This window comes from Meriones unguiculatus, chromosome 3, assembly GCF_030254825.1.
Source record: "Meriones unguiculatus strain TT.TT164.6M chromosome 3, Bangor_MerUng_6.1, whole genome shotgun sequence".
NCBI classification, from domain to species: Eukaryota; Metazoa; Chordata; class Mammalia; order Rodentia; family Muridae; genus Meriones; species Meriones unguiculatus.
The window spans coordinates 127,111,233-127,131,449 of NC_083351.1; positions in this window are offsets into that span (position 1 = coordinate 127,111,233).

The window sequence follows — 20,217 nt, forward strand, 5'->3', positions numbered from 1 at the left end:
ATCCCCTCTCAATTCCACCTTCTTCTCCCTCCCTTCTCTCCCTCAGTCCGCTGACAGGGTAGGTCCTTCTTTCCTTCCCTCTTACCCTAGCCTTCAGGACTGGCTGCATTGTCTTCCTCTGTGGCCTGGTAAGGCTGTCTACCAACCCCTCAGGGGGAGGTGGTCAAAGAGCCAGCCACTGAGTTCATGACAGAGACAGCCCCTGTTCCCATTACTAGGGAACCCACTTGGACACTGAGCTACATCTGTGCAGGGGTTCTAGGTTATCTCCATGAATGGTCCCTGGTTGTAGTATCAGTCTCAGAAAAGACCCCTGTGCCCAGAAATTTTGGTTCTGTTGCTCTCCTTGTGGAGCTCCTGTCCCCTCCAGGTCTTTCTATCTCCCCCTTCTTTCATAAGATTCTCTGCACTCTGGCCAAAGTTTGGCTATGAGTCGCAGCATCTTCTTTGATACTCTGCTGGGTAGGGTATTTCAGAGTCTCTCTGTGGTAGGCTCCTGTTCTGTTCCCTGTCTTCTCCCTCTTCAAATGTCTATGCCATTTGTCTTTCTGAATGAGGAATTTGCCTTTTACAGAGACAGGTTGCAAAGACAACAAGGTAGACACAGGTGAAGACAGAATAAACCAGAGAATGAAAAGGAACCAGAAGATTAAAACATATTGCCAGAAATAGTTTGAGACCAGAAAGAGAAATTCAATCAGAAGCCAGGAGAAGCCAATTTGAGTCAGTCAGCTTGAATCATTCAACTTGGAGAGAAGTTTAGGACAGAACAGCTGTGTTGATTCAGCTACTGAGAGTTCAGAAAGAGCTAGAAAGGCCTGGAAATGGCTCTCATCACATCCTCTCATCTGAGGAAATAAAAACAGCATTTACATCATATACTGAATTGCCACCATCCTTTTTTGTTTGTGTTTTGCTCTCTCCTTGGGGTGTTATAAACTCTCTTTATTCAAGTTGCATGAAATAAAATGACTAATCACAAATTGTGCCCACTTGGCTCTTTTCTTCCTGTGTGCCATGGAATCCCTCTGGTTTGACTGAAAGGCTGTAGGAACAGAAGAGATATGAAATGATGCTGTTTACTTTCAAATAAATTCTTTGTGTTTGGTTTCAGTGACAACTCAGCTTAGTTGGTCACGGGTTAAGAGAAACACACATCTATAAGCAATATAGTTTAATGCTTGTGTTTAGCATTCGGCACTTCCTGTTTTTACAACAAGAAAGAAGGACAGAAAGGATAGTAAGAGCTTTACAAATAAAAAAATCAAGGTTGTGTCAATGAAGAGTGCCTAAACCAAGATTATGGTATGTATGTGGGGCAGTTGGAGATAGATAGATAGAGAAAGAGAGGGATGGACTCTGCCTTTTGAAATTTCATTTACAAATGTATTTATATTGACCATCAGAAATAGAGAGCATCTGATTTGGTTTGGGTTTGAAATGTCCTCCATGAGGTCATGTATTTAAACACTGGTCCACAATGCTGATACTCTGGGGAAGTTGTGGCATCCGGTTGCTGACATAGACTGTGGGAAGTTCTTGAGTCCACTTGCATTTTCTTCTCTCTGTTTCTTGTTGAGGCTGCACCGTGAAACACCACAAGCTCTCACAGTCATTGAGAAGAGCTGCTGCAGCAGCATGCCTTCCTACCACTAAGGACTGTAGCCCCTCAACCATGATCCAAAACGGGTTCCTCTGCTTCTGTCCTGTATGTTCCACAGTGATGAGAAAAACAATTAATATGGTATTCTAAGAATTCAGTAAATTGCATGCTATTTAACTATATCAAATGTTTTGAAAAAACATATGTTGTTGAATAAGGCATTAGTAGGATTCCTCATCTGACTTTTTTTTCTGGTATTTGAGTTTTTGAGTCATAATTGAATTTAATGATATGATCATATTGCTAATCATCTCTGTCTCACTGTCATAGTTATGGGAGTAAATTCACCAAAAAATACAAAAATCTGAAGCCAAATAGAGGGAAGGGGAAGAAGACCCCCCCTATCAGTGGACTTGGGGAGGGGGATAGGAAGAGATGAGGGAGGAGGCTACAGCTGGGATACAAAGTGAATAAACTGTAATTAATAAATTATTTAATTGAAAAAGAAAAATGAATAAAAAATTGAACACAATGCTAGCTTTTGCCTTTGACTTTTCATAAGAATTTATTTGTGAATAAAACACACATGCCTTTATTTATTTATTTATAAATACATACTCATAATAGCTAGGGGAAAGCCACAATAGAAAAAGAATATGGCAGGGTTTTTTTTCCCCCTAAAACAGAATTCTAACAAAGGTTCCAAAAAATTCTATAATCTAATTTTTCTTATATTTCTGGTTGTTCTTTACTTTGTTTTCTGTTTTTCCTTATTTTGAATTGTTATTTCTGAAGAATCAAAATATATTTGTATCAGTATATGGGACAACAGTACTGATATAAAACTGATAACCTATTGTTCTACCCAATGTAGGTCACTAAAAGTAGTCCTGTAAATTTCCAAGATGTCCATGCCTGAAAATTAAACACTATGCCTTTTGATTTACTTGATTTTATTCTTTCACTATGCTCTCTTTACCTTAAATACAGTAGATAATGTTTTAACATGGACTTTGAAAACAGCTCAGCAAACTTGACTGGGGAACTTAGAACCTTCTAGAACATTTTGATCTAACATATGATAAAAATTAATAATTAGGCAATCTTTTGACTCCTATTTCCTGTTTTATACTGTCTTGCTTAGTACCTTCCAAACACTTGAGGTCAACAGTTTATTAAATACAGTTAAGTCACCACATTCTGATATTTGTTACTGTTATGGGAAATTGCTGTATATTGCACAACTTTGTTATCTGTATCCAAGGAGAAGAAAACTCTGTAAAATCAAGAGCTTGGGTTTGTGTCTTAGCACTCTTCTATTGCTGTGGTAAGATTTTGTGACTAAGACAACTTATATAAGACTGTGTTTATTTGGGGCTCACAGTTTCAGGATGTTAGGGTCCGCGAGCCTCGTTGTGGGAAACACTGCGGCAGGCAAGGAGGCAAGTACAATGCCAGAGCAGTAGCTGAGAGCTCACGACTTGAGCTACAACCAACCAACAGATACATATCTGCATCTGAGACAGAGGGGAGACGAGGAAGGGAAGGAAGGAGAGACAGAGACTGCAAACAGTTTGGGGTTGTTGTACCTCAAAGCCTGCCCCTAGTGACACTCCTCCTCCAACAAGGGCACACTTCCTAACCCTACCCAGACCGTTCTTCCCACTGGAGACTAAATATTTAAGTATATGAGCCTATGGGGGGCATTATTATTTAAGCCATCCCTGACTGCTCTTCCAGGGCTTGGTTTCCAGCGCCCACAGAGCAACTCATATCTGTCTGTTACTTTAGCACCAAAGGACCTGACACCATATTCTGGCTTTTGCGATTACCTGCATACATGTATCTTGCATGAACATGTGCATGTATGTGTGTGCATGCACGCGCCCACAAATAAAAATAATTTAGAAATATTCAAAATCCAGAGATCTCTCCCTCCAAGCTATGAGAGAGCTTGAAGTATGTATTTGTTAGGATGCAATATATTTTAAGAAAACCCTTTTTAGGTTTCTTCAGTTATGGTACCTATGATTGATTGTGGCTGGGTGGTTTGTGGGATTGTGTGTGTGTGTTTTCCCATTTTCTCTTTTTAACCTTATGTTTTGAGTTGAAACTTTCAGATGTTGGGGTGGGAAGCATCCTCATAAAGGGTCCTTGCGCTTGCTTTCCGGGGGGCGGTCCCAAGCAGGTGGACCACTGCGTCTGCGCATATGTGCTATGCTGGCTGCACCCTCCACTTCCCCCAGCCTTTGCTGTTGGGTTGTTGTGCTTACTTCCTCTTACTTTGCTAATTTCTATAGTTAAGTTGGTTTTACTCAAATGATTCATGTTTAGGGGAGAAAAGAAAAACAACCTTAAATTTTTGTTTCAACTCCTCCTGCAAATGAAAATAAATGAGATAACAAATGTAAGCAGAAAAAGCACTTTCTCTAGTTTCCATTTGTTCATCTCTTTACACATTTATACTTTAAATTTTACCTGTTTACCTATGATAATTTCATGATACCTAATGATAATACAATTTGCATTTAAGAAACTATTTTTTATATGTGTATACAAGGACATATATCTAATCACTCATTCCCCTTTTAATTACTCTCGTATCACCATAAATATGTTGCTTTTCAACCTCATTTCTTATTTATTTATTTATTTATTATCTCCTAAGTCCGGTTAGTGCTTTCCATATGTTTATGGACAGGGAGCTGTGCCGTCAAGCATTGGAAAACGATCACATTTTCAGAAAGAATGATTCTACTTCCCCTCTGCAGCTGTCTGTTGTGAATAGATGCTCAGGAGATGGAGCCTGGACCCATGCCTGGAAACTGGTTGGCTTGATCTTATATAGCTTATGTTCAAGTAATACAACCGCTGTGAGCTCATAACTGTGATAGCCATATTGTATCCAGATGTCAGCATTTCAAAACACTCCTCTCCATGTTCCAACTCTGCCATTGTTTTCTCTTCCTCTTTTGAGGTGTGTGTGTGTTTATGTTTGTTTAACATAAATGTTCTTTGTAGGGCACTGAGTCTCATTTTTAACAGCTATGCATCTTTCTATTAAATGCTGCCAACTTGCTTTCTAAGACAATTAGGAATAGTGCTTCCTCAAGGCCCAGCTATACCACTGCTAGGTATATACCCAAAGTCCATTCAAGTACACAAAAGGGACACTTGCTCAACCATGTTTATAGCAGCTTTGTTTATAATAGCCAGAACCTGGAAACAACCCAGATGTCCATCAATGGAGGAATGGGTACAGAAATTGTGGTATTTTTACACAATGGAATACTACTCAGCAATCAAAAAGGAGGAAATCATGAAATTTGCAGGCAAATGGTGGGATCTAGAAAAGATCATTCTGAGTGAAATATCCCAGAAGGAGAAAGACAAACATGGGATATACTCACTTATATAGACCTATAAGATATGATAAACATAATGAAATCTATACACCTAAAAAAGATAATCAATTGAGCGGACATGGGGTAAGATGATCAATCCTCGTTTAGAAAGACAGATGGGATGTGCATTGAACGTATGACAGGAGTCTACTGAGCGCATCTGAAAGACTCTAACTAGCAGTGTTTTCAAAGCAAAGACTCATGACCAAACCTTTGGTAGAGTACAGGGAATCATAAGAAAGAAGGGGAGTTAGTCTGATGGGGAAAGGATAGGAGCTCCACAAGGACCAAATATATCTGGGCACAGGCTCTTTTCTGAGACTGAAATTCAACCAAGGACCATGTATGGATATAACCTAGAACCTCCGCTCAGATGTAGCCTGTGGTAGCTCAGTAACCAATAGGTTTCCCAAAGTGAGGGAAACAAGGACTATTTCTAACAGGAATTCAATGACTGGCTCTTTGGCCTCCCCACCCCCCAAGGGAGGAGCAGTCCTGTTAGGCCACAGAGGAGGGCTTTGCAGCCAGTCCTGAAGATACCTGATAAAACAGGATCAGATGAATGGGGAGGAGGTCCCCCCCATCAGTGGACTTGGAAAGGGGCACGGTGGAGATGAGGGAGGGAGGGAGGGACTGGGAGGGAATGAGGGATCGGGACACGGCTGGGATACAGAGTTAATAAAATGTAACTGATAAAAAAATAAAATTCCAAAAAAAATCACAAAAAAAATGCTGCCAACTTCAAAAGAAGCTTCTCTGATCAATGTTGGGAGCATCCAAGGTCTTTAGGTACAAACATAAACATTTAGAAGGCAATTTGACAGCACAACTATTTAATAAAATACAATAGCAGGCTGTACCCCAGGCTTATGATCTCTGTTCACATCCATGGGCTTTTGGTCACGATGACAGAACTAGGGATGTAGTTTCCTCCTGTAGAGCAGGTCTCAAATCGAATCGAAAAGTGGTTGGTTACCTCATAACATTGATGCCACTATTGTACCAGTAGGCCCAACTCGCCCAGCATGTCAGTATTGCAGCCCACATTTGTACACTCTCAGACCTCATCAAAGAAGTTTCTGTGTAAAGTGGGTGGCATCTAGAGCTCACAACTGGATAGAGAGCAGAGAATAAATTATTATGGGAATTGGCTCATTGATTGTGGTCATCAAGTCTTACTTTCTGCCATGAATAACGTGGAGAAGTAGAAAATCTAGTAATATACACAGTCATTGGGAGAACTTGGTGTTCTATTTTCTGAGGAAGAAGAAGTGAGTATTCCAGATCAAGGAGAAAAAGAAGGGGGTGTGAAAAGAGGGAAGAAGGGAGGGGGAGGGACAGGGAAAGAGATAGAATAAATGAGTAAATAAATCACTCCTTTGCTCCTTTCCTTCTACCTTCAGTGGATTAGGTAATGCTTGCCAAAACTGGTGAGGCTTATTTAATAATCTACTGTCTCAAATGCTAATCGATCAGAAAAATCCTCTCAGACACACAAAAACACACACCATTTTTTCGCACATACAATAAGTCAATCAAGTTGAAAAACAATCATCACAGCAAATCTTTCGTTTGTTTGCTTCCTCTTTAAACATTTTACACTGTAATTCATTCTGTGTGTAACTCAGGCAGTAATGGGAACTTTCACAATATGTTTTCCAAATGTTCTTTTCATAGCACAGATTTTTCAAAAAGCAATTACTTCTTCCTTCAATGATTCAAATATACATCTTTATATTATAAAAATGAAAATAAGTCTTTGTTTTTCTTCCCTCAAGCAATTCTGTATAGCTGATTAGATCCTAAATTTTCATCTGCTCCTGGTAGCAGCTTACAAAGACAGTATGGGAGGCCTGTTCTGTCGTTTTGGGGTTGATGACATGTTTGTGTACATGAGTTTATGTTCAGTTCAGTTTCTTTGAATATTTTGTTTGTTCTGAGGACTCTCTCTCTAACTTAAGCTGGCTTTTAAACTTTATGCTTCCTGCCTAGGCCTCTTGAGGCCTATGTTTACAAGTGTGGGCCACTGTCTTGGAGGAATAGCTCAATGACATGTTCCCACATTTGTTAAATGAAACGTGCATTAATTATAAGTGCTTATGCTGAACCACTAATCCATCTACCTGGATTCCCTTCCAGTGACAGGACTTTTCTTTTTATTTTAGAATAACTCTCTCCCTTAGCTAATAGAGTACTGCATGAATTCAACAGTAGTACCAATATATTAAATATTAATTGACCATAATTTAATTCATCCTTCAACTTCATAGGAACCAGAATCCCCAAAGAGACTAAGCTCTGGTTATCTCTGTGAGGGAGGTTTATATTAGTTTAAATGATATGGGAAAACACAATCTAAATGGGGGCAGCATCATGTCATGGGATGAAGCCTTAGACTAAATATATAGAGAGAACTAAGCAGCTGTGTTTATCTCCCTCTGCCATAGATGTCATGTGATCAGCTACCTCATGCCACAATTTTCCTTCATTGATGGACTGTACACTCAAACTGTGAACCAAAATAAATAAAATAAATCCTTCCCTCATTATGATGTTGTTGTTAGGTATTTGCCTCAGGGATGATACATATATATATATATATATATATGATATTTTTGATATATATTCTGATATTTCTGATATATATATCTGATATTTCTGTTATATCTATCTATCTGATATTTCTAAATATAGGCAAATGATATTTCAATCTCTTCTTATAGCTAGTAGCTAGAATTATATACATGCATATTAGTGTATATACACACTCAGTTTGGGGAAACATAAACCTATGTATATTTACTGGTGAAAAACTGTAACTGACTCTTCTAAAATTTTAGAATTAAAATACTGCTCAGTTATTGGTATGAGTCTGAGCTTTTGAACACGAGCTTCCTGGTATTCATTTTATTTCTTCACTCTGCTACCCTCTGGAGTCACTGGCAAGCTTCAGAAGTATTGGAGTTTGTTACACATTAGAGAATTATAATGACCCACTATACCTACCCTAGGATCACTGCTGTGTCACAGCTGGAAACAATGAACCTCAGATATTTTAAAAAAATGTGCAGCCAAGACAGTGGCAAAGCTGGTCCTGAAAGGATTAATAAGCCGAAGTGATGATTCATTTAGTGCTTTCAAGATTAGAATATGCTAATTAATGCATGAAGGCATTATGGCTTTCTATCAAAGTGAACTTTACTTGAACCTGTTTCAAAGTAAATACTCAAGGGTATGACATAGATGCATAAAAATTTGATAATTTAGGTATTAAGGAGAGCCAGATGTCCTTTTATGAAATACATCTTTCATATTCTGAGTGCAGTAAGTACAAAAAGATGTGAGCAAGAATAGGAGACATTGCAAACAGCTACAACCACATAGTATAGTTGATGGTAGAAAAATTTTCCTTCTTGGACTTTAACATCTACATGCTGGGTATTGAAATTATCTGTATGTAAATTTGATAAATAGGTATGCTTGAGAAAGCACCTAGTCTAGCCAGATATTTACCTAAACACTTGTTTTTCTTTGTAGATGAACACTTAGACTACAAAACCCACCTTCCTTTGTGGCTGATTAGGTGTGATCTTGTGAAATGTGGAAGGAAGAATGCCTGTCCTTACTTTCCTAGGTCATAAAGTTGATCTATGTGTGAGGTTTTTTTTTCTTCCTTCATTTCTGTCTATCTTCTGTGAATTAGGAAAGAATTCAGAAAGTCTTAGAGGTGATATAGTCATTGGGTAGAAAGGAATTATACCTTAGCATCTCAGAGTAGAAGAATCCTCAGTAAACTCAAACCCACTCTGGATATCCGCTGACAGTATCAATGTGCCGAGGGACACTTGATTAAACAGGATAACTCAAGGCCAATACAGATAACAGACTGTTTGACTCAGTCTTGCTACATAGTCCCGTTTGACTTCTAACTCACAACCGTCCTGTTTTCTCCTCCATAGACAAATCCCTAATGATAGAAGATGTTGGTGGGTATAATACTCATAGGAAGAAAGTGTTCTTTACCACAAGCTGAGCAAGTTTAATCTCAGTGGTTTATAATTTAAAAATTCTATGACAAAGTGTCTGTTTCAGTTTTATTTGGTCAGTTAATCTAAAGTTAAAATCCCATTCATCCTTTTGCAAAAAAAAAAAAAAAAAAACTCATATATTTTCCAAGCTATCAACTAATAATTATTCAGAAAAAGAGTAACCACTTACAAATTTAAAATGCGAAGGCATATATTCGGGCACATAAAATAACTTATCATTATTTTCTTCTCTAATCTGATCAGTTCTTTCTCAAGTGATCAAGTCTATGAGCATAATTTGGAAGGCCTTTTCAAATCCTCTCATGTAAATAAACTCAGGATAACAAAACAAAAAACATTTTTCTTTCCTAAAAGTGAGAACCAAAACTAGCACATTGTCATTCAATATAGTAGCAGTAAGTTTTTTTTTTTTGTCATTGAATTATATCATTATTTTATTTTAAAATGTGAACAGTTTCCACTGAAATCTGAGAGATATTTTTTTTATTTTATTTTTTTTATCAGTTACATTTTATTAACTCTGTATCCCAGCCATGTCCCGATCCCTCATTCCCTCCCAGTCCCTCCCTCCCTCCCTCCCTCATCTCCACCGTGCCCCTTTCCAAGTCCACTGATGGGGGGGACCTCCTCCCCATTCATCTGATCCTGTTTTATCAGGTATCTTCAGGACTGGCTGCAAAGCCCTCCTCTGTGGCCTAACAGGACTGCTCCTCCCTTCGGGGGTGGGGAGACCAAAGAGCCAGTCATTGAGTTCCTGTTAGAAATAGTCCCTGTTCCCCTCACTTTGGGAAACCAATTGGTTACTGAGCTACCACAGGCTACATCTGAGTGGAGGTTCTAGGTTATATCCATACATGGTCCTTGGTTGAATGTCAGTCTCAGAAAAGACCCTGTGCCCAGATATATTTGGTCCTTGTGGAGCTCCTATCCTTTCCCCATCAGACTAACTCCCCTTCTTTCTTATGATTCCCTGTACTCTGCCAAAGGTTTGGTCATGAGTCTTTGCTTTGAAAACACTGCTAGTTAGAGTCTTTCAGATGCGCTCAGTAGACTCCTGTCATACGTTCAATGCACATCCCATCTGTCTTTCTAAACGAGGATTGATCATCTTACCCCATGTCCGCTCAATTGATTATCTTTTTTAGGTGTATAGATCTCATTATGTTTATCATATCTTATAGGTCTATATAAGTGAGTATATCCCATGTTTGTCTTTCTCCTTCTGGGATATTTCACTCAGAATGATCTTTTCTAGATCCCACCATTTGCCTGCAAATTTCATGATTTCCTCCTTTTTGATTGCTGAGTAGTATTCCATTGTATAAAAATACCACAATTTCTGTACCCATTCCACCGTTGATGGACATCTGGGTTGTTTCCAGGTTCTGGCTATTACAAATAGAGCGTAGCAGTAAGTTTAATACAAGATCAGTATGCATAAGAAAGTCAAACAACTACCTCTAAATTTTTGTACCATATAACCCAATATAGTTTGGCCTAAACTTACAGCACCGTGGAATTAGCCTTAAAGATGTGTTTACTGTATAATAAGGCCCTATCACACTGTAGTCATTAAGACTCTGGAAACAAGGCCGTGATCCCAACTTTATGAACATGAAGACAACTTCTGAAGGCATAAAGTTTGTTTTCTCTTGGTTGGGTCCCTCAGATGTATGTGAATGGAACCAGAATTTCCCAAATGAAGACACGTGCGCAAGAATGGACTGCTGTGTTCTACCGTCTATTGCCATTTGCTAGTCATTATTTTGGAGTCACTATTTCAGACTGGCTTGGTTCACTTGGTTTTCATTTGCAAGGTTTCCTGCGTGGAGAACAGTGGCTCTCTGAAGTTGAATTGCAGTAACAGAGTCATCTGGCTTTACGGAGAGGGGACTGTAGAAAGAGAGCCTCTAATTCTAATTTCCATCCCAGCACTCTAGTTGCTTACTTTATTTAATGATAGAAAAAGCCCACTGCATGTCACTGTAACCCTTGTTGCTCCGAGAATGATAGTGAATACGATGGAATAATGTCCTGTGAGACTCTTTTAAAGTCCAGACGCCTGGGGAGCGTCTTCCAAATTCGTATCTGAACACTAACTTAAAGGAAAATTCTAAATTTCTGTTTGTTTAAACCAATGTTGTTTGAGATTTTCTTTTTAAGCTTATGAGTGAGCCAAATCTCAGCACCACAATAAAGCATTTTCATTGGTACACCACTAGGGCTGGGTAATCTCACTGGGATCACAGTCCCCAATCATTCTCATTCTCCTCTTTCCTCGTTCTCTCCTCATAAAGGAGAGTTAGTTTCCTTTGTTATAGTTTGCTCTCCTTGTGTCTCAGCATTCATTTTCAACTGATTCTACAGCAATGTGTGTCCTCAGCACAGGGAGCCCTTGCTAAGCCCTGACTGTTCCGCCCATTGTTGGCAAAGTACATCACTGTAAAATTAGAGAGGATTAGGGAGCCCCAAAGATAAGAATCTAAGTTGTACAGGAGATAAAAATGTAATGATATTCTTTCCATTGCAGTTAGTGATCCTCCGAATGAACAGGTATGTTGCCTAGTAAGACAGTAGCTGTTTGACATCAAATTTAGGAATGCTATTTAGAGTTGTTCCTCACTGACTACAAACAGTTCTGGCTTTTAAGTTTTCTTTTACTCATGGATTAACTAAAGCACGTGTGTGATATTTATTTATTTATTTATTTATTTATTTATTTATTTATTTTTGGTATAGTTTCTCTCTATAGCCTTGCTTGTTCTAGAACTTGCTCTGTAGACCAGGCTTACCTAGAAACTCACAGAGATATGATTTTCTTTAATTGCATGAAAATGATATGGGTGAATGTTTTTACATTATTCTTTGATAACCATCAAGTCTATTTTTATTGTTATAAGGAAAGAGAGATTAGGAAAGGATGGTACCACATAAAATAATTGAGCCTAGTGTGGTAATATGAGTGTGGGCCCATGGAGTCTCACAGGGATGTTCTGGCAAAAGGAGGCATTTTTCTAAGACTTTTAGAGGAATTACAAAACTAGGATTATTGACAAAGTGGAGGGCCTAAAAACAACCCACATGATAATGGAATAGTCACCTGACCCAACTTGGATTCTGCTTCCTTATGGTGCTACAATTTTCAAAACAGAACAGTGTGCTGGCTAGTTTTTTTTTTTTTTTTCAATGCAGTTTATTCAGAAACCTTGAACAATCCTCGGACCCTGGGGAAAGCCAGCCCACAGCTTAAATAGCCTCTGGGTAGCCAACCCAGGCGTGCCACGTGGGCAATGCAGATAGGTCCACATACATGGAAGCAAGCCAGATCCTCAGCCTTAGCCAAATGTGCAATTGTTCATGACAGAGAGCACTCACCATCGGGAAGGTGGAAGGCGGAAACCAGCTCCATCTTTAAGGCATAGCATTCCGCAGCTCTCTATAGTTCCCCCTTTTTGTTTTAGACGCATCAGGCAAGAGTAGAGGTCTGATCTCTGATGTTATAAATATATTGGGACTTTGTACCGATGTTCGTTTAGGTGTCATCCACCCAAAGAGCATCAGACCCGTCTGATACCTTTTTCTCAGAAGCGGGACCTGGGGCATCAACCCGCATGCAATCAGACATGCTCTTCTCTGGGTCCAAAGCGGCTGACCCTGAGTGCAGTGCTTAGCCTCACATCCTGAGCATAACATTTTAGCTTTTTATGGTATCCAACCATGCTTGGGGAGAATGTCCTGCTTCAATGGCTGTAAAGGCCTGAATGATCATGGCTGCATCACACTGTTGTGAGACTCTAATCTTGCATATACATCACAGGCAAACCAAGGAGACCAACACCAGAAGGCCTGCTAATGCTCCCATGCCCGCCCATTTCTTCAGATGATTCATGGCTGCAGCAATCCATGATGATAATCCTGTGGCTAGTCCTGCGTCCACTCTGGTAGAATTTACTGTGACAATGGCCACTCTCAGCTGCTCCGTCGTAGTATCGAATTCTCCAGTCCAATTACCTAAAATATAGCTAGACAATTGTTTAGACAGATTTGCAGCACGGGAAAAATTCTCATGTTGTATGCTAGTGACTCAAAGTCCAGCATACTTTCATTGACAGCCAAGTTGAGCGATTTGCCATAGGGTATCAATTTGCTCCTGCAAGAGGTCAATCCTCTGATTGAACACCATCAAGCTTCCTTTTAGTTGAGCATTAATTCCTTTATGTACAATTAAGGCATGAGCTACATTGGCTAAATGATTGTTCAGGGTCTGAGCAGTCTGCCCAGTATGACTCATGGCTAATGCCCCAGTGGTAGCTCCAACAGCCGCCAATGAGATGGTAGTAACAATGGTGGCTGTAGTTCCAAGATCCCTTTTCTGTCTGAAGAGAGTCATAGCGTGAGGGGCATCAACGGGCACAGGCCCGCAGTGAGGCATGTGAGTAACCAGGGCATACCTAAATTTACTAGCATTCCAGCATTGGGCAAAAAAGCAAGTATCATCACCACAATTACTTGGCTCTATCTGGCTAATAATGAATAAAAATGGGGGATATAGACAAACAGGTGTGGGCTTATAGGAAATATTATGAGAAGCCTTAACCCCCTCGTTGGAACATCCTGCGTCAGTTCTAGAACTAGCAGTGGTGGTGTCCGAGGTCTGAGTAGGTTCAGGAGACCATTGCCCCCAGGGGTGAGACGTGCTCCATGCCAATTGACTAACTCCATGTTTTCCTCCACTTTTGAAAGTCATTTAAGGTTCTTAAATTATTTTTTTCCCTTTTTTTTAAAAATTTTCATCAATTACACTTTATTCATTCTGCATCCCCCCATAAGCCCCTCCCTCCTCCCCTCCCAATCCCACCCTCCCTCTTCCCTCTGCTTGCATGCCACTCCCCAAGTCCACTAATAGGGGAGGTTTTCCTCTCCTTTCTGATCTTAGTCTGTCAGTTCACATCAAAAGTGGCTGCATTGTCCTCTACTATGGCCTGGTAAGGCTGCTCCCCCCCAGAGGGAGGTGATCAAAGAGCAGGCCAATCAGATTATGTCAGAGGCAGTCCCTCTTCACATTACTATGTAACCCAATTGGACTCTGAACTGCCCTGGGCTACATCTGTGCAGGGGTTCTGGGTTATCTCCATGAATAGTTTTATATCCACATGACGCAAGCCAGAATCACTGGAGAGGAGGAAGCCTCAATTGAAAAAATACCTCAATAATGTCTGAACAAGCCTGTGGGGCATTTTCTTAATTAATGATTGATATATGAAAGCCTGATATATCATGGTTGGGACCACTTTGGGGCTGGTAGTTCCATAAAAAAGCAGGCTGAGTAAGCCAAATTGAGCAGGCAGGCAAAGGTGAGCAAGCCAGAGTGAGTAAGGCAGGCGGAGCAGTACTCTCCCTTGGGCTCTGCATCAGGGAGAGATCCTGCCTCCAGGATCCAACTGAGTTCTTGTCCCAGCTTCCTTCAGTGATGAGCAGTGACGTGGAAGTGTAAGCTAAATGAACACTTTTCTCCTCAAGAGGCTTTGGCCATGGTGCTTCCTCATAGCAAGAGAAACCCCAACTATGACAAAAAATTTATAGGATCTAAGCAGAAGACCACTTTGTTAATACTTTTTGTTATTTACCTAGCCTTGCCTTTTCTTGCCCTTGGAGTGCAAGTCTCAACTTTTAGGTAATACTTCTCAAACACCTTTTCCAAACCATGTTTTTCCGATGAGCCTGAACTTCATTGAGGCTAGTCATCCACAGCTGAATGAGAATCGACAGACAGCTTTGCTTCTTCTCTCTGCTCTGTTTTCCTGTGGAGAATTATTCTCCTTTTCGAAACACTAAATTTCCCACTGGGCTCTCCAAGATTCAGCAAGGACAGGCAAAATAGATACATTAGTTTCCTTGTGGGGCTTAAGAAATGACTACAATCTTGGTTGTTTAAAAATTATGCAAATTTCTTTTCTTATTGTTTTATATAGAGGTCAGAAGTGTACAATCATTGTGTTGTCATTTCTGCTCCTTTTTGAGTTACTAGAAGAAAATGTTTCCTTTAATTTCCAGGTTCTAGAGTCATTTAAAATATTGTTTGTTTTAAGCTGGTGGTGCCAGCACATGCTTGTAATCCCAGTATTCAGGAGACAGGGACAGGGAGATCCTTTAGTTAGAGGCCAGCCTGGTATACATAAGTGAATCTCAGACATCTAGGGATACACAGAGAAAGCCTGTCTCAAAAACCAAACAAAACCAGAAAACAAACAAACAAACAAAAAAACAGCAGCAACAACCACAAACCAAAAATTCCCATGGATTTTCAGTGTACAGTCTTTAAATTATAATTTTTTGATTGCCATTTAGGTATCATTATCAAATAAATATCTGGGAAATAATTTCAGCAAAAGTTGACATTTTCACCTAAAACAGTTAGCTGCCTCACACTTCAGTTATGAACACCAAGACATTGATAATGTAGTTTGAATGTGAAATGTCCCCTGTAAGCTCGTGCATTTATGAACACTTTTGGCCTCCAGATGGTGGCACTGTTTTCCAAGGTTGCGGACCATTTAGGAGATAGAGCCCTGCTGGAGAAGAAATTTTGTTGGACAGGCCTGAAGGTTTCATAACCACATCTCTAGATACCCCATTACTGATGCTCCATCTTGTTCCTGCCTCCATGTTTTCATATTGGGCTGTGTCATTTCTAAGCTGTAAGGCAGAGTAAACCTTCCCTCTTGAAGGTGCATCTTGTCACAAATTTGGCCACAATAATGAGAAGAGTGACTCGCATAAATAATGCGCATCATTGAAGGAGAAATGACAAGGATTAGTTGTAGAATGTAACTTTTAATATGATTTTTATTACATCTAGTTCTGAGGAAATAATTTAGCTGCCAAAGAGATGCAAATTTCTTCCCTAAGGCTTAAGGAACATAGCTATGGAGTGGCATGCACACAGAGCAACTGAAGGAAGACTAGAAGATATTCAGTTTTTACACTTTTACAAATAAAATTTATTCTGATAATATAAATTAAAAGATATTAAAGCTATGCAATATTTTACATCTTTAGATCCTGATACTTGTGCTCTAAACCTGTATACTACTTGGAACAGAATGTTCAGAGTTAATTTTAGAAATTCTTTTTTTTTCTATATTGTATTAATTATGTACATAGAAAGTATAAGAAATCCATACCAGTAACTTGGCCAAACCAAATTAACATTGCATTCACGTCCCTTCAGTACAGAATTGCATATTTATTCAAGGACAAAGAAGAAAAATATTTTTGTAATACAAAATGAGCATAGGAAGGCTCATTCGTCATCTGTCTTCGCCATTTACCATTTTTCTATCTTCTGTTGATTCAAAACAATGGGAATATGAGCATACACACTGTTGATTAAACTCTGATTAATCATTTCCTCAGTTGATAATCGTGCTAATTACAGAATACATATTCTTGGACTTTCCATACCAAGACACCATTACGATTTTTTTCTTACTCTACACAGGTAAATCTACTTAGTTTAGACTGATTTGAAGTCTTTTGGGGAGGTGAAAGCACATATAAAGAAGTCTTGCCACTAATGGTGATTATGAACACATTGGGGATGTAGGTGATTTCTTCCTAGGTGAGCAGCCTGCCCAAGCAGGGGTACCTCTTTTTCTTATGGGAGATAAATGTCTAAAATATCTGATTATTTTCTTTATGAATGTTTTACCTTTTAGGTCATTATTCCTATTTTTGTATCAATGCCTGTTTTACTGAGAGAAAAGAAACAAGGCAAAATAGTCATTTGACATTTTTGCAACTCTTCAGATAGTAAGCTTCACAGGCACTTAAGAAATTCTATCTAGACACAAAGGCTCCAGACTGCTAAATATAGGGGGTTAGGGGGAGACTAAAAGACTCCAGCTAAACTCAAATTTCCACATGTCCCATGTCAGAAACCACAACTTGGATAGTGTTTCACCCAAGGCTATGGGGACAGTACAGACCAATGGGTGCACATCCCAGTCTCATTCTCAGGCTCTTCCTGTGTTGACTGGCTGCAAAGTTGCCTCTGAAAGCTTATAAGACTCATCTATCACCAGTATTTTTAGTCACATTTAATTAAAAATCATATTAGAACATGTAGGCTCCTGTCTTTCTAATAACGTTTTCATAGATTATATTTCCAGATGGATGAAGCGTAGAATTCTGGTTCATCTGAATTACTCAGGTAAGCTTATCAATTCTGCATTCTGTATGGAAATGTTTTCTATCTGCCCACCATCTAAGCCCCAAGCAGTTAGTATTTGCCAAACTGGTTTAACACTGAATCTGTTTAGGTCACTATTTTACTGGTGACAACTTTTCTAGAGGACTAAGAACATACTTGATATATATAGTTTATGCAAACGGTTTGTTGCTGACAATCCTATTTATAGCCTCTCTGCTTGTATAAATATTTTGTTGTGATATTCCCAAAGATTTATTACTATAATTATTATTCACATCCATGGAGGAGGAAGAGGGGAACAAGGAGGAAGAGCATTAGCAGCAAGGGACCCATAAAGAGAGTAAAACAAAATACCTGTATGCAGCCCTTGGGGAAAATATTGCCAGTCTCCTATGTAGGGTATCTGCTGTTTGAACATTGGCCTTCACTCTCCATCTTGTTTAAACTATCTCCTAAACTTGCATGCAATATACCGGGCTCTCTGGGCCCTCTAATTTGTTACTGTGTTCTGTCCTTTGGGATCCCAGGCAGACTGGGAAGAGAGAGGGTAATATCAGGACATCCCCTACTCTTGCTTCCTCCCTGCCAATAATTTTGGAAGAACAATTTGCAAAGATCACTGGTCTTTAAAATGCTAAAGACTTTCTATGACTCTCTGTAAGTTTTTGGTAACTAAGGAAAAGGATAGGCTCAGATCACTTCTTACAAACATCAGATCATTATAACAATATTCATGGTTCCTCTTACTGTCAAAAGTAACACTCCTCAAGACATCTTCTATTGAGCCTGAGAACTGTTTGTCATTGGAGTCCTGACCACTATTTTCCTACTATCTTTTGAAGGAGCATGATCTACTGACAGTAGGTTGTAATTGTTTTGCAAAGAATACTTAAAACAGAGCTCTATGGGAGGCAAATGTGGCATACTTTTAGCTGATACTCATTTAAAACATTAAAAGTCCTTTAGGGGTGATTAGGGTTGATTAAGGCTGGATGTGATCATTATATTTTGCCCTATTACATTGTCATTTGTGCTATTCATCAGTGAAGTCTATCTCTAGAAAATCTACTCTATGTAGATCAAGTAGAAAATCTACTCAATCCTGTCAGAACAAGATTCCTTTCCTTGCCATACTTAGAGTGTGTTATCACAAAAGCAGTCATTGTAATGATGAGAGACAATGGCTTTATACTTTTAAATTCATGAACACTATCTTCAGAAGCATTCAAATGGCAACAAGGAATGTTCTGGTCAAAGTGCAGAGTGCAAAGCACATCAGAAAGTTACACTAGTGAACTCACCAAAATGAACTAGTGAACTCACCAAGGTAGAAAATTGCTTTTTTTTTTTTTTGTCTTGAGGATTGGACATGGCATCCCCATTCATGTTAGGCCAGACTTTTGTTGTTTACCTAATCTTCTAACACCAAGATAGAGGAGTAGGAAGCTGTAGATGCTAGCTCTTCAAGAGGAGCATTATGGAAGCAGTTAGAAATTCATTAAAATCAATCATATATGATCTCTGAAAAAATCAGTAAAGAGTTTCCAGACATGCCCAATTAATAGTCCATGGACCACTTGCAGCTAGGGATAGCAATCAGTGTGGCCCAACACAAAATTGTAGGCTTACTTATTTAAAATGTCAGTTTTTGGGTTTTTTTCACTTTTTTTTGGTAACTTGATTGTAAGATTCTAGAGCCATCTGTATAGCTGGCACAGTCTGCCATGTTGCACTGCCAAAGGGCATGGCATGCTTGATATGAGAACAAATTAAAATCCCAAGTATAAAAGTCTATATTAAAAAATCATATGAAGCTTGATGGCAAATGGACAAACACCCTTGTTTCACATTCTCCCTTTTTTTCTGGGGAGCTAGGCAGACAAGAGAAGATGACATTTTAGGACTCACTTTTGTGTAACCTAATATTTAGACTGCTGGACACAACTGGATTTATTACGTTAAGGCTTGGGAAAGCTACAAGAAAGAACATTGCAAGGAAACTATGTATTTGTCAAAAGCCAGGCAAGAGATTTTTGATTAAGAGATACAAAGGGATGTCTATGACATGATAAACGTCACTAGGTAAACTAAGTAAAAGAAAGAAAGAAAAAAGAAAGGAAGAGGAAAGAAAGGAAGGAAGGAAGGAAGGAAGGAAGGAAGGAAGAAAGAAAGAGAAAGAAAGAAAGAAAGAAAGAAAGAAAGAAAGAAAGAAAGAAAGAAAGAAGCTTTGTTGCTTGTTGGCTTGCTCTAAAAGAGATATGAAGTCATTATGAAAGGATGGGAAGCAGCAACCCAAAGCAATGTGATAAAATTATCTTCTCTAGTAAAAGCAAATTCATAAATTCATAAGCAAATGGATAAAACAACATTATTGTATCTTGGGTCTATAACTCTGCTTTTACTTTCAAAGAGTTTTTAAAAATAAAAGCATTAAAAATTATAAACCTTTAATAATCAATACATTATATGCAAATATAACTTAGACATCAGTATCATAAAAGGAGAGGAGCAGTTTGAAAGGTTAAATTTTGTATAAAATTGTAGTTGGTAACAGTTTAAAGCATAATGTTATAACTTTAGAATGCTGTGTGTAATTTCTGTCACAAAGACAAAGAAAATGTATTGACTATATATGGAGAAAAATGAAAAAATAATTGAAAAATGTGTAATTACCCAAAGCCAACTAAACGTAATAAATAACTATAAGTGGGAACAAATAATGAGATATGCGGAGAGTATACCAAAGGTAGCAATACTGTTTTTGATTAGACATTGTTTAGATATAAATGAATTAACCCCAATCAAAAGGAATAGATTGGCAGAACTGACTGTAGCAATAAAAACAATACACTGTACAACTCTTTGTAAAAGATTTACTAAAGTAATAGGATGCACTAAAGTAAATAAAATTGAATTATGTATAGGTTGATGATGAATGAATAGAAATGG